Below are 12,729 nucleotides of genomic sequence, written 5' to 3' on the forward strand. Positions count from 1 at the left end.
CTCGCTCTTCCCGACATGTCCTTGCACAACAATTTAAAACTGACAAAGAGAAAAAGGAAGGAAAATAAATGTGAAAAAAGGAAACTTACAGTCCACACTACGAACCCCAACTAACCTAACTAATGTAACCCCCAAACAGAAAACCGACAGTACAAATACAATCCAAAAAACACTGAACTAAACAAAAGCACTTAAACAGGTACAATATACAATTAGAATACACAAACGACACAAGAGAGACACCACAGGATACATAAAATGCAATCCAAACACTAGCCACACCAAGACACAGCCTCACAGTCAAGAAAAAGCAGACCGTAAAGTGAAAGTAAAAGTACACCCACAGTAACATGTCTGTAAACAGGATTTCCTATTACATCACTTCCTGTCCCCTTTACGGCCTGTTTTCCATCTTGCGTGTATTTTTTTTATGCATACAATGTTTGTGTGAATATTTTTGACGCATACCCTACATGTGTGGTAAAATATCACGCATTACCAGGAAACTTCTATTTTAATGGATATCTGCATGCGTTTGGTGCGCTGGTGGAATTAACGCTAAGGGCCCATGTAAGTTTCGTTAGCATTTGCGTTGTTTTTTGCCGCATTTGCGACAATTTTTTTGACGCAAACTGTGTTTGCGTGATTTTCAAATATTTAACATGCATGCACCCTATATCAAGATGGAGATAGGATGGTATGGCCTGCAGTGTGTGGCATAGTGGTTGGCCACGTGTGGCAGGGCATACAACTGTGGCCAAGATTTATACTTTCTTTGCCCAGCATTTCCTTCATTTTCTGATGCAAAAGCAGCACAAACTTACAACATACAATTGTATGTTGTAAGTTTGCGTCACTTTTGCATCAATAAATGACAGCAATGCAGCGCAACAAAAGTATGAATCACGGCCTGTGTGTTTTGTGTGTGAATGTTCTGTAACAACAATATGTGTGCTTCTAAAGGAACGGCATGCAATGCATTTGACGTAATGCTCATGTGTGAATGTGTTACAAATGGGTATCTACATCAGATGGCAATCAGTGATGTACAACAGTCATGATATGTGTTTGTAATATGTGTTGACTCATTTTAGGTGTGTAGTTGTTTGACTTTGGAGACATTACATTTCACCCAACAAACAAAACTCAGGGATGATTGACGATGGGTGATGAGTGCTAGGTCAGATATATTACCCCTCATATGTCACTAAATGTTGGCTACGACTTCATGGTGACTTGTGTGTGAACTACCCATATGTAGGCCATGTGTACATGTTTGGTGCATACAGTGTTTGAGACACTGTGCCTTAATTCCACCCATAAAAATGTTATGTACATGTCAGTTTGACCCATGAAATTACCTATGTTACTCATGTTGCTGTAGTGGACCTGCTGCCCTGACTGCATGTGTTCACATATTTTCAGATGTGCATTCCACAGAGGTGTCCAGTTCAAGTGTGTGGGCATGTGTACCCTGTGTCCGGATTGGGCTCCATGGGGTCACAGTTTCGTGAAGGTCTAGTCAGAAGTCTGTCAGGGGCAACCTTTGAGTTCACAGAGTATCTTTCAAGGAACAAGTATACCAAAGCAGAAGAGCAGCTAAAGGCATACAAGGGGATAGGGCAGCTATGGTAAGGCAGGAAAAAAACTGAAAAGTGAATACAGAGCAACCTTAGTGTGGACAAATATGGAAGGCGTCAGTAATGGACAAACACAAAGGGCTTATCACTAAGATTGTACACAGGGTAGGGCTTAGAACTTCCCACAGCAAAAGAGAACGTCAGTGCCTCTGTGCAGATTAATCTTACAGCTAGTCACCACACAAGCCCCATAGAAAGGTGGCAGCAGAAGTGATTCTGTGTCTGGACCCTTAGGGCACAGACAAGGATTGTACTTACATACACAGGACTAGTCCTTGTTGGTCGGGCTGGAGACACAGTAACAATTCCGGGAATACAGCCATAGCACACTGTCACTGGTAGGCACTAATGACTACATGCAACACTAGACAAAGGATGGGGGCTGGATTAGCCTCCTGGAAACCAGTGCCAGACCAAATACAAAGTAAAACACTTCTAGACAGGTGAGAACTGATAGGACACTTACCAGACACGATAACCCAAGAGGAAACAGAAAGCAAGGGAACCAACTAGGAGGCAAAGCCAGGCACATGGAAAAGGCTCTGGTTGACGCAAAGGCTGGAACAGGTCTGAGTAACAGAAAGCAGGCTCTGGCAGAAACAAACATGAACAAGGCTAAGAAACAGGGAGCAGAGTCTGACTGGAACAAGCAGGAACAGGACTGGGTAAACAGAGAGCAGGTTCAGGCTGAATCAGGACTGTAACACAATCCAACAAGGGGTCTGGAACACAAAGGAATCATACTCTAATGCACGATGAGGAGCTTCAGGGAATGGCAGCTTCTAAGCAGTTCCAGGCAGCAGCAAGGCCAGGGCAGAGTCACATGACTGGGCTGCACAAGAGAGGTCACAGGTGTGTGCAGCTTCAGTCTCTCACAAGTCCTGGACGAGAGAATCCAGTATAAAGGGACAACCAGACTTTTCCCATAGGAAGCAATAGACAGAAGTTTACAGGTCTTACCGACTACCAGGCAGTGCATTATGAGACCTGAAGTCCATGCAGGCTAATGTAGTTCTTCTATAGCATGCCATATGGGAAAGGGAAGCATACAGGAGTCAGAAAGGGATTCTGGGTGAGTGTTAATGATGATTCCCAGGGTACAGATAGTCCATTTACAGCGCCCCCTAGAGATGGGAGGGCAGAGACTTAACACATGGCAGTGGCAGGACTTATTTCCAGGGATGGACTGCGCAGGGCATGTGTTGTGAACATTGCTTGTCATACCTGGGACACTCATGCTATCCATTTTTAGAAATGATGCATCTCTTGTCACACAAGCTCCTTGCAGAGATAGCAAATGTCACACTTACTAATGTCAGGGGTCTGTTCATACATTCCTGTTTCCACTGATATTTCACATCCACTGCCTCATGTGAGGTGCGCTTATTTACCTTATGATTGGAGATATCATAGTTGTGTGTCATGTGCTACAGCAGACCAATTTGGCAACGTGGATGTGTGACATATGCTGTGGTCCTATGATTCTGTCCTTTATATGTGAAATTCAAAAGATGAGTATTTTTTACATGTGTGTGATGTTTGCTGTACAATCATAAGCATCACATGGGATGTTGCATCAGAAGTAGTCAGATTTGTCTTTGTGACATGCTCCCTGAGGTAATACTCACATTCCTAAAGAACACGTGATGGAGAAATAAGTAACCATAGCAGGATTGCTTGATAAAGTAAGGTGTTTAATTACATATCCTAACAAGGTGTGTAAAGTGACTATTGGTTAAAAAGGTTTTGAACAATCTGCTGTCTGCGGCGCATTCCTGCAGCTGTGTTTTGAGGTTCTCCCTCATTTTCCCTGGCACCATCCTCCTCCTCCTCCTCCCCAGGCAGTTCTTGTTCGGGCTCATATAGAGGGATGTTCCTCCTCACACAAATGTTGTGCAGGATAGCACATGTAAGTATGATTTTGCAAACAATGTGTGGGGCATATAGGAGGCTGCCTCCTGTGATGTCCAGGGACCTGAATCTGGACTTCAGGATGCCAAAGGTCCTTTCTACAATGGTGCGTGTCCTCTATGTGCCTCATTATAGGCACGCTCTGCTGCTGTGCTTGGGTTGGGGAATGGGGTCATGATCCATGGCTGGATCTCATAACCCTGACCAGCTGAAAAAGAAAATAGGAGTGAGTATTTTGTTGGTGCTTGCAACAGGAGTGTCATGTAGTATGGCAGTTTATATCTTGTGTCGTCTGTGACTCATATGTGTTTGTGGTATTGTGTGAGATCCCGGGCTTCCCTGAGGTATTTCTGCAGTGGGTTGTTTGACTTGCCAACTTGTGTTTGGCTCATTGAGCTGGGATTTATGATTTTGTTTCCAAACTGCCAACATGCCAACATGTGCAGGACAGCTAGCAGCTTGGTCACCAGTGGAATATTGTGTGGTGTCTGCAGGTTTGCTGTTATATGTGCCTCAGTTTGGCACAGCAGCTGCGGGATGGCTTGCCAGTTGAGTCTATACCTCCGGATGATGTCCTGTTCCCTGAGGCCCTGGAGGGTTGTCCTGGTCCTGAAGACCCTCCCTGCCTTCTACGTTGCCTTTGGGGGCCATGTTGGGGTGGTGGCTGCTGCTGTTGGTCCAGTGCTCTGCGTCATCTAGCATGCTGCATCAGTAGCACCTCCATGTTGTCCTGTTGAGCTATGATGTTGCTTGTGTGTGTTTTCATTAAGTAGTGGTGTGTTTGCCTCATTTTAATGCCTGCCCTGACCCAGTGTCATTTTTCAGGTCCGCCTCCCACCCGTGCGTCATTTTTGCCCTGTTGAATAAATTTGGCGCTAAGGTGTTTGAGTCATTTTTTAGACGGGAATGCCTACCATGCATCTCATTGACGCAAGGTGGTTTCACGCATCCTTAAAATGGCGCAAAGTCCATAATTTTGACGCTAGATGGGTTTAGTGTCAAAATATAAATGTGGAGTTAAGTTTGCACTGAATTTGCGTCAAAACAATTTACCCAAATCCAGCGCAAACAGAATATAAATATGGGCCTTGGTTTTATGTTGTAATCTGTCTGGTTTAATAGGTTGATTGGGCGTGGTCAACAAGTCAGAGTGTGAGTTCAAGTGAGTGAAAGAAAATTTCAACTGAGATTTGGCGAGTCCTATGTGCACCAGGACAGACCCATTGATCAGTTGTGAGTAAAATTTGCGGGTCGAATTTTGCTTGTGAATCTGGGAGATCGAGAAAGAAGGAATAGCTGTAAGTGCGGGAAGAGCCATCAGTGAAAAATCCGTAAGGTTTTTGAAGTGATTGTGTTACCTTTCCTGTAGTAAACCAGCAGATTTGTTTTTGTTTTTTGTTTTTTGATTAGTGCTCTCAATTTTTGCATTAGTTCGTGTGAATCGGAGTTTGGGAGGACAAGCTGCAAGACTTTGTCAGCCACAGTATGTGTGTGACGTCACTGGAGCCGGGCTGGGATAGGTCGGTTAGTGAGAAGGGTCGCACACGAATCGCGTCCAAAAAGAAAGGAGGGTCCAAACGGGTTAACTTCCTGTGTGAAATGCCAATTTACTTGAGCTGTGGGAGCTTTAAAACCGGAGGACCTGGGCCCTAGTCCTCCTTTGACGAAGAACACTACTAACTGATTGGTAAGATCCCACAATTAAGATATCTTTTTGTTAGGAAGGAAATATACAAGCTAAGTCTCTTAGGTCAAATTCAGCACACTTTTATTTAAGGAGAAGTGATATATTCCAATATTTAGGTTTCAAAGTTCAGCGGAGTTTCAGCCTCCAATTTGGCACACTTTGATTTGAGGAAAGGTGGCATATTCCAAAGCTGAATTACAAAGTTCAACGAAGTTTCAGCCTGAGGAAAAGTGGTATATTCCAAAATTAAATTTCAATGTTCAACGGAGTTTCAGCCAACACGTGTTTCGCCCCACACTGCGAATGCGCCAGGGCTTTCTCAAGGCAAATTGTATAGAGAACAAAATTCTTCAGGCATAAATGCCACAGTAAATATAAGAGATAGTTGACTAGCTGTGGTTTGTGTCCGCGTGGGGAGGCTGACGGATTGGCAGCCATCTGTGAGAGGCAATTGGTTGAGAACATAGGTGAAAGGAATCTCGGGATTAAAAGTAACTTCCTGATCTGATTTTAAATAACAAAAAAAGGTCGAAAAGATATAATTTTTCAGAGCTTTAAAAAGTGCCCTAAGGGGAGATACGTATATTTCAACGAGTGTAGGCAAACCTATACTGCCAGAAGTTACACCAGCTTAAATTGTAATGGAAGAGAAGGGTGTCGCGCCATGTCTTTGGCTAAAGCAATGGTGCAAATTGACAGAGAAGCATGGGAACATAGCATTTCCTACAAATGGGACATTAAATTTGAGGGTTTTGGAGCATTTATGGATGGTGCTTTATGAATCGAAGCCCCTTCCAAGACCAGCACAGTTTGAGGCATTAGCGATTTGGGAGCTAGTAGCCAGACTGCAACAGCAACTAAAATTCGAGAGGAGGATGAAAAAGGCAGAAAAGACTCTATCGGAGGCTAGATGGGACTGTGTTCAGAAAGTTTGGAGGACGGAGACTTTACAAGGAATTAAGTTGTTTCCAGCAGTTACGCAGGAGAATGAGAAGGAAGGAAAGAAAGCTACTAGGAAAACAAACAGAGGTTGTCCGAGAGTAGGGAGGCTAGAAAGTCTTCAACAGTAGAGGAGCAATCAGGCAATGATGAGTTTATTACACAGTTATTGAGAGATCGACCACTACCATATACAGTACATGAGAGTGGTCCAAGTACCAGTGCTGATCCGACAGCCCTGACAGCCTGACACAGAGTGCGTTGCAAAGTGGTCTTAATGTGCCTACCACTCCTGTAGTACAAAACCAGATGCAACCACCGCAGGTTCAGAGAATTTATCCTGATGTGCCCATTATGGAAACGACTTTAAACTTAATGGTGCCAACGGAACAGGTGTTCCCGAGACCAATATTGGTTCAGACTGAACCAACTCCAATTTTACTGCCCCAAGTGCAGCCACAGGTAATGCCAAGATTTACTCCAGTAACAGGGACACAGTCAGAAATGACTCCAATAATGAATCAAAATATGGGAGTTACTCTCCCACAGAGCGTAAATGCCAGAACAGCCCCAGATGCTATATCGTTACCTACTACTGTTGGTCCAGCGGTACCATTATTTGCACAGAAGAAACCTACTGTAGGTGAAAAGGGAGCAATGTCTCAGAGTATTATGAGGGGAGGACATAATGAAAATGTTCAGGTAGTCTCTCCTGTGGGACAGGCTTTTGATGGATCAAGATCATTGCTAGACCTTAGTCCATTTGTAGCACTTCCAGAGACTAAGACAGGGCCAAACGTTAGCCAGAACTTGAAATTATTGACACTGCAGACTCCGAATGCAGTTGCGCAGCAGGTGCCACCGGTCCAAGCAAGTAACAAACAAGTTACTTACCTTCGGTATTGTTTTTTCTGGTGGATACAATAGCTACCTGTGGATTCCTCACCTTATGAATTCACCCCTGCGCCAGCATCCAACGGAAAATCTTCTTCCCAGTTCTCCACGTCAACGAGGATGTCACAATTGCATGGCTCCATGCGACTCCATCTGACGTCACCGTGCCAATAAGAGGTCCTCACCGGCGTGCTGATGTCAGTTTCACCCATTTTTTACATGCCTTTGAGGCGAAGAGGTGAGAACCAACTCCACAATAGCTCCAATAAACACATATATACATAAAACCTTCATGATGCAATATAATCAAAACCATCATTCATATATTCAGGAAAAATATCCATATTTACATACATCTATACAACCACATATCCAAGTGCAATCAGACAGGCAACGGGGAGGCAGTGGGACTGTGAGGAATGCACAGGTAGCTATTGTATCCACCAGAAAAAGCGTTACCGAAGTTAAGTAACTTGTCCTTCTGATGGATATAAGCTACCTGTGGATTCCTCAACTTATGAATAGAGTCCTAAAGCAGTAACGCACTGTGAGGTGGGTGCCTGTCTGATTACACCAAGAAATCCTATAAGACAGATTGTGCAAAATGGCTGTCCCTCCGAACCTCAGAGTCCAAGCAGTGATGCTTTGCAAAGGTATGGAGGCACGCCCAAGTTGCAGCCTTCCAAATATCAACCACTGGAAACCCCCTTGCCAGGGCCGAAGAAGTAGACTTAGCCCTGGTGGGGTGGGCTCTGATACCTTCAGGGGGAACCTTTTTCACCAACAGGTAGCAGATCTTGATACAAAGGATAAGCCACCTGGAGATAGTTCTTTTATGGACTGCTCTGCCCTTCCTCTGTCCAACGTACCCCACGAACAGCTGATCTTCCAGGCGAAAGTCCTTCATCCTTTCAATGTAGAAACTAAGCGCCCTTTTAGGGTCCAACCGGTGAAGCCTTTCTTCCTCCTCTGAGGGGTGAGGAGCAGGGAAGAAAGAAGGAAGGGTAATGGTTTGCCCTATATGAAAAGGAGTGACAACTTTTGGCAGGAAAGCCGCCCTGGTTTTCAGCACCACTTTATCTGGGAAGAGCAAAGTAAAGGGGGATTTTACAGAGAGATCCTGGAGCTCACTAACCTGCCTAGCAGAGGTTATGGCAACAATAAAAACTATCTTAAGCACTATAAACCTTAATGGGCAAGAGTGCATGGGCTCAAAAGGTGACCCCATAAAAAGGTCAAAACAAGATTGAGGTCCCACTGAGGCACCTGAAAAGGAGTGGGAGGAAACTTATTAAGAAAACCCTTAAGAAACCTAACTACAATAGGTGATTTAAACAATGAGGGCTGATCCGGGAGGCAAAGAAAGGCTGACAGAGCAGCTAAATAACCCTTAACTGTAGCCACTGCACAACCCTTCTTTGCTAAGTCCAAAGCAAATAATAAAACATCAGAAATGTGGGCCTTCAAGGGGTAAATTTGCTTTTCTCCACCCAAAGCCACGAATTTTGCCCACCTACTGGCATAAATGGTCTTAGTGGAGTGTCGCCTGGCCGATAAAATGACATCTACTACATCTGGTGGGAGAGAAAAGGAACTCAGGTTGCCCCGTTCAATCTCCATGCATGAAGGTGCAGACTCTGGAGGTGAGGGTGTAGAACCTGCCCCTGCGACTGCGAGAGGAGGTCTGCCCTGAGAGGGAGACGGAGCGGAGGGCACAGTGAGAGTTGAAGAAGGTCCGTGTACCACAGCTTTCTTGGCCAATGTGGGGCTATTAAAATAACCTGAGCCTGATCTTGGCGAATCTTCCTCAGAACCTGAGGAATCAAGGGTATGGGGGGAAACGCATGAAGCAACTGTTGCACCCTAGATATCTGAAAAGCATCCCCCAAAGCTCCTTGCACCGGATACTGGAGGCTGCAGAATGACGGGCAGTGCGTGTTCTCCAGAGTGGCAAACAGATCTATCACCAGAGAACCCCACATCTGAAAGATGTGTTGAACCAGATCCGGAAGGAGACGCCACTTGTGATCGGCCGAAAAATGTCAACTGAGAGTGTCCGCATGTACGTTGGGCACCCCGGCCAGATGATTTGCTATCAAGCAAATCTGATGATCCTGAAGCCAGGACTAGAGACACAGAGCTTCTCTGCAGAGAAGATACGATCCTACTCCTCCCTGCTTGTTTATATACCACATTGCGGTAGTGTGGTCCGTCAGGACCTGAACTGACTGACCGTGAAGGGACGGGAGGAAAGCCTTGAGAGCCAAGCGTATCGCTAGCAATTCCAACAGATTAATATGAAAAGTCTGTTCCACTGGAGACCAATGACCTTTAATCTCCAGATCCCTCAGATGAGCTCCCCACCCTAGAGTGGAAGCATCCGTCATGACCGTGGCCACCGGCGGTGGCAGTGAAAACGGCCTTCCTTGCAAAAGGTTGCCGTCCACAGCCCACCATCGTAGATCCGCTGCAGCGTCTGGAGATCGTTATCGACTCATCGAGATCCCCTTTGTGTTGAAACCACTGCCTGCGGAGGCACCATTGGAGAGCCCTCATGTGCCAATGTGCATGAGTGACCAACAGAATGCAAGAAGCGAACAGACCGAGCAGGCTTAAGATCTTGAGGACTGGAACAACCGCTCCATTTTGAAACATTGGAATCAATGCCTTAATAACCTGGAGCCGCTGAGGTGGAGGATAGGCCCGATTCAGCGTTGTGTCCAGCACTACCCCTATGAACAGGAGGCGTTGAGAGGGCTCCAGGTGTGATTTGGGTACATTGATCGAAAAACGGAGACTGAACAACAACTGAGTTGTCATCCGTAAGTGACGCAACACAAGCTCTGGAGACTTGGCTTTGATCAACCAATCGTCCAGGTAAGGGAATACCGATATCCCTTCCCTCCTGAGACTTGCTGCCACCACTGCCATCACCTTTGTGAAGACCTAAGGTGCTGAAGTAAGGCCAAATGGGAGGACCGCAAACTGGTACTTCTTGTGCAACTTGAGTATAGGGATATGAAAGTACGTATCCTGCAAGTCGACAGACACCATCCAATCCTCTTTGTTCAATGCCAGAAGTACCTGAGCTAGAGTCAGCATCTTGAATTTCTCCTGTTTGAGGAACCAATTCAAAATCCTCAGGTCTAGGATTGGTCTCAAACGACTGTTCTTCTTGGGGATCAGGAAGTATCTTGAATAACAACCCTGACCCTTTTCCTGCTCTGGAACCAACTCCATCTCATCTTTTGACAATAGGGACTGAACTTCCTGTTGCAACAACAGGAGATGGTCTTTTGAACAAAACGAGGGACAGGGAGGGATGGGAGGAGGAAACTCCTGAAAAGGGAGAGCATATCCTTTTCTCACAATGTTTAGCACCCATGAGTCTGATGTAACTAACTCCTACTTGTGGAGAAAAAGACGCAATCTTCCCCCTACAGGAGAAAACTAGGGCTGCTTCCCTTGCTGTTGTCCCCCAGAGGAAGAAGATGACGTAGGGTGCTGCTGGGTGGCCCTTCTCTTTCTAACCCTCCCTGCCTCTAAAGGACCAATATGGGAGGCTGGTAGGCTGCTGGACTGACGACTGGGGTCTCCCTCGATAAACTGCCCCACGTCCAAACCCCCTGAACCTATGAAAGGACCTAAAAGTGGTAGCAGAGGAGGATTGCAATCCTAAAGACTTCACCGTGGCCCGGCTGTCTTTAAAGCGCTCTATGGCAGAGTCTGCTTTATCTCCAAACAATTTCTCCCCATCAAACAGCAACTCTAACAAGGTGGTCTGTACATCTGAAGAAAATCCAGAGGACCTTAACCAAGCGTGCCTCCTGGTAGCAATAGATGTACCCATTGCCCTGGCCACCGAGTCCGTAGAGTCCGGGCCAGACTGAATTCTCTGCTTCGCCGCAGCCTGCACATCAGACAGGAGTTCCCCTAAAGGCCTCTGTATATCCAGAGGCAGATCCGGAACCATGGCTTTTGCAGAGTCCATGAGGGTGTGGACATACCTACCCAGCACACAGGTAGCGTTTGCAGCTTTGAGAGCCATGCTGCAAGAAGAAAAAGTCTTCTTTGCGGATTGCTCCATCCGCTTGGATTCCCTGTCAGATGGAATCACAGAGAAAGAGCCAGGAGCAGACCTTGTAGAGCAAGATGCCTGGACCACCAAACATTCCGGGGTAGGATGTCGCAATAAAAACCCCGGATTGCCAAGCGCCACTCTGTATCTTCTTGCCACAGCTCTATTCACCGCAGGAGAGGAAACCGGCTTCCTCCACAGTTCTAAAATGGGTTGTGTGAGAGCCTCATTGAAAGGAAGCAAGGGGTCTGCAGAAGCCAAAGAAGGATGCAGCACTTCCATTAATATGTTGGTTTTATCCTCTGCAGCAGGCAACGAAGTTCTAAAAAGTCCGCTGCCTTCCTGATTACCGTGTGAAACGAAGCTGCCTCCTCCGTAAATTCCCCCGGTGAAGACAAGTCCCACTCCGGGGAAGTATCCAGCCCACTGGCCGAATCCAAGCCCTGATACTCTACCGAGGGCCCGACAATCTCTCCTTCCTCCAACTGCCTTTGATATTCCTCCTCTTCCAAGAGGCGCAAGGCCTTCCTGCGTGACCTCAAACGAGCCTCCAACCTCAGCGTCGACATGGAGTTTGCCAATGTCGAGGACACCGGCTTCAACACCTGATGAGGCGTCGGAGAGGAGGGTTGGATCTGCTGGAATCCATCCCCCTGGGTCCGGCACCGGCACGGATCCTAACAGCGCGAAGATGCATGTGACTCCACCATTGGTGCCGGCTGACAAGGCGATGATATCGGCGCCTTAGATGTAGATAGCGACATCATGGGATTCAGAGGACCTTGAGGCAATTTCATCTGCACCGGTCCGGTACCCTCAGCCGGATAGAACGGCATAAACGGCGCCGCCTTGTACGGAGCCGGGGATCCCAAAGAAAATGCCAATGGACCCGTGGGACCAGCGAGTGCACCAGCAGGGGCCATGGTGTTGAACATAGCAAACATGGCATTAAAAAATGCCTCCGGATCCGCTCCCGGAGCTGGGAAGGCAGAATACCGCTGGTCTTGTTGCACCTGTACTTGCTGACCATCTGACTCCTGAGCAGCAGATGAAAACTGAGGAGTGTACTGAGGTGCCACAACCTCAAAGACGGACGGCGCCGGAGAAGCCTCAGGACTCTGGGGTTGCGGAGTTACCGTCGGGCTCACCTCTCATGTCGCACGGCGCTGGCGAGATGGAGACCTTGACCTTGATCGGCTCCAAGCCGAGCGCCGCCGAGAGTCATGACAACGTCGCTTCTTATGCTTCTTCGAAGAAGCGTGGGAAGAAGATCTTTTATGGCTCCTATGACATTTCTTTGCTTTTGCCAAAACGAGTTTGGTCTCCCTTTCCTTTAAGGCCTTAGAATTCATGCTCTGGCAAGACGGGCACTCCTCCACGTGATGCTCAGAGCTAAGGCACCAAAGACAATAGACATGAGGGTCAGTGACCAACACACGACCGCCACACTCTCTCCAAGGCTTGAAACCCGACTTCCTCGGGGGAGACATTGTAACTCTAAAGAGTAACAAGAGACAACCTCCAACAGAAGCGAGAGCTAGGAGAAAACCGTTAGTGTCAAAGGCACGGAAAAAGGGAAC

This window comes from Pleurodeles waltl, chromosome 5 (assembly GCF_031143425.1).
Source record: "Pleurodeles waltl isolate 20211129_DDA chromosome 5, aPleWal1.hap1.20221129, whole genome shotgun sequence".
Lineage (NCBI taxonomy): Eukaryota > Metazoa > Chordata > Amphibia > Caudata > Salamandridae > Pleurodeles > Pleurodeles waltl.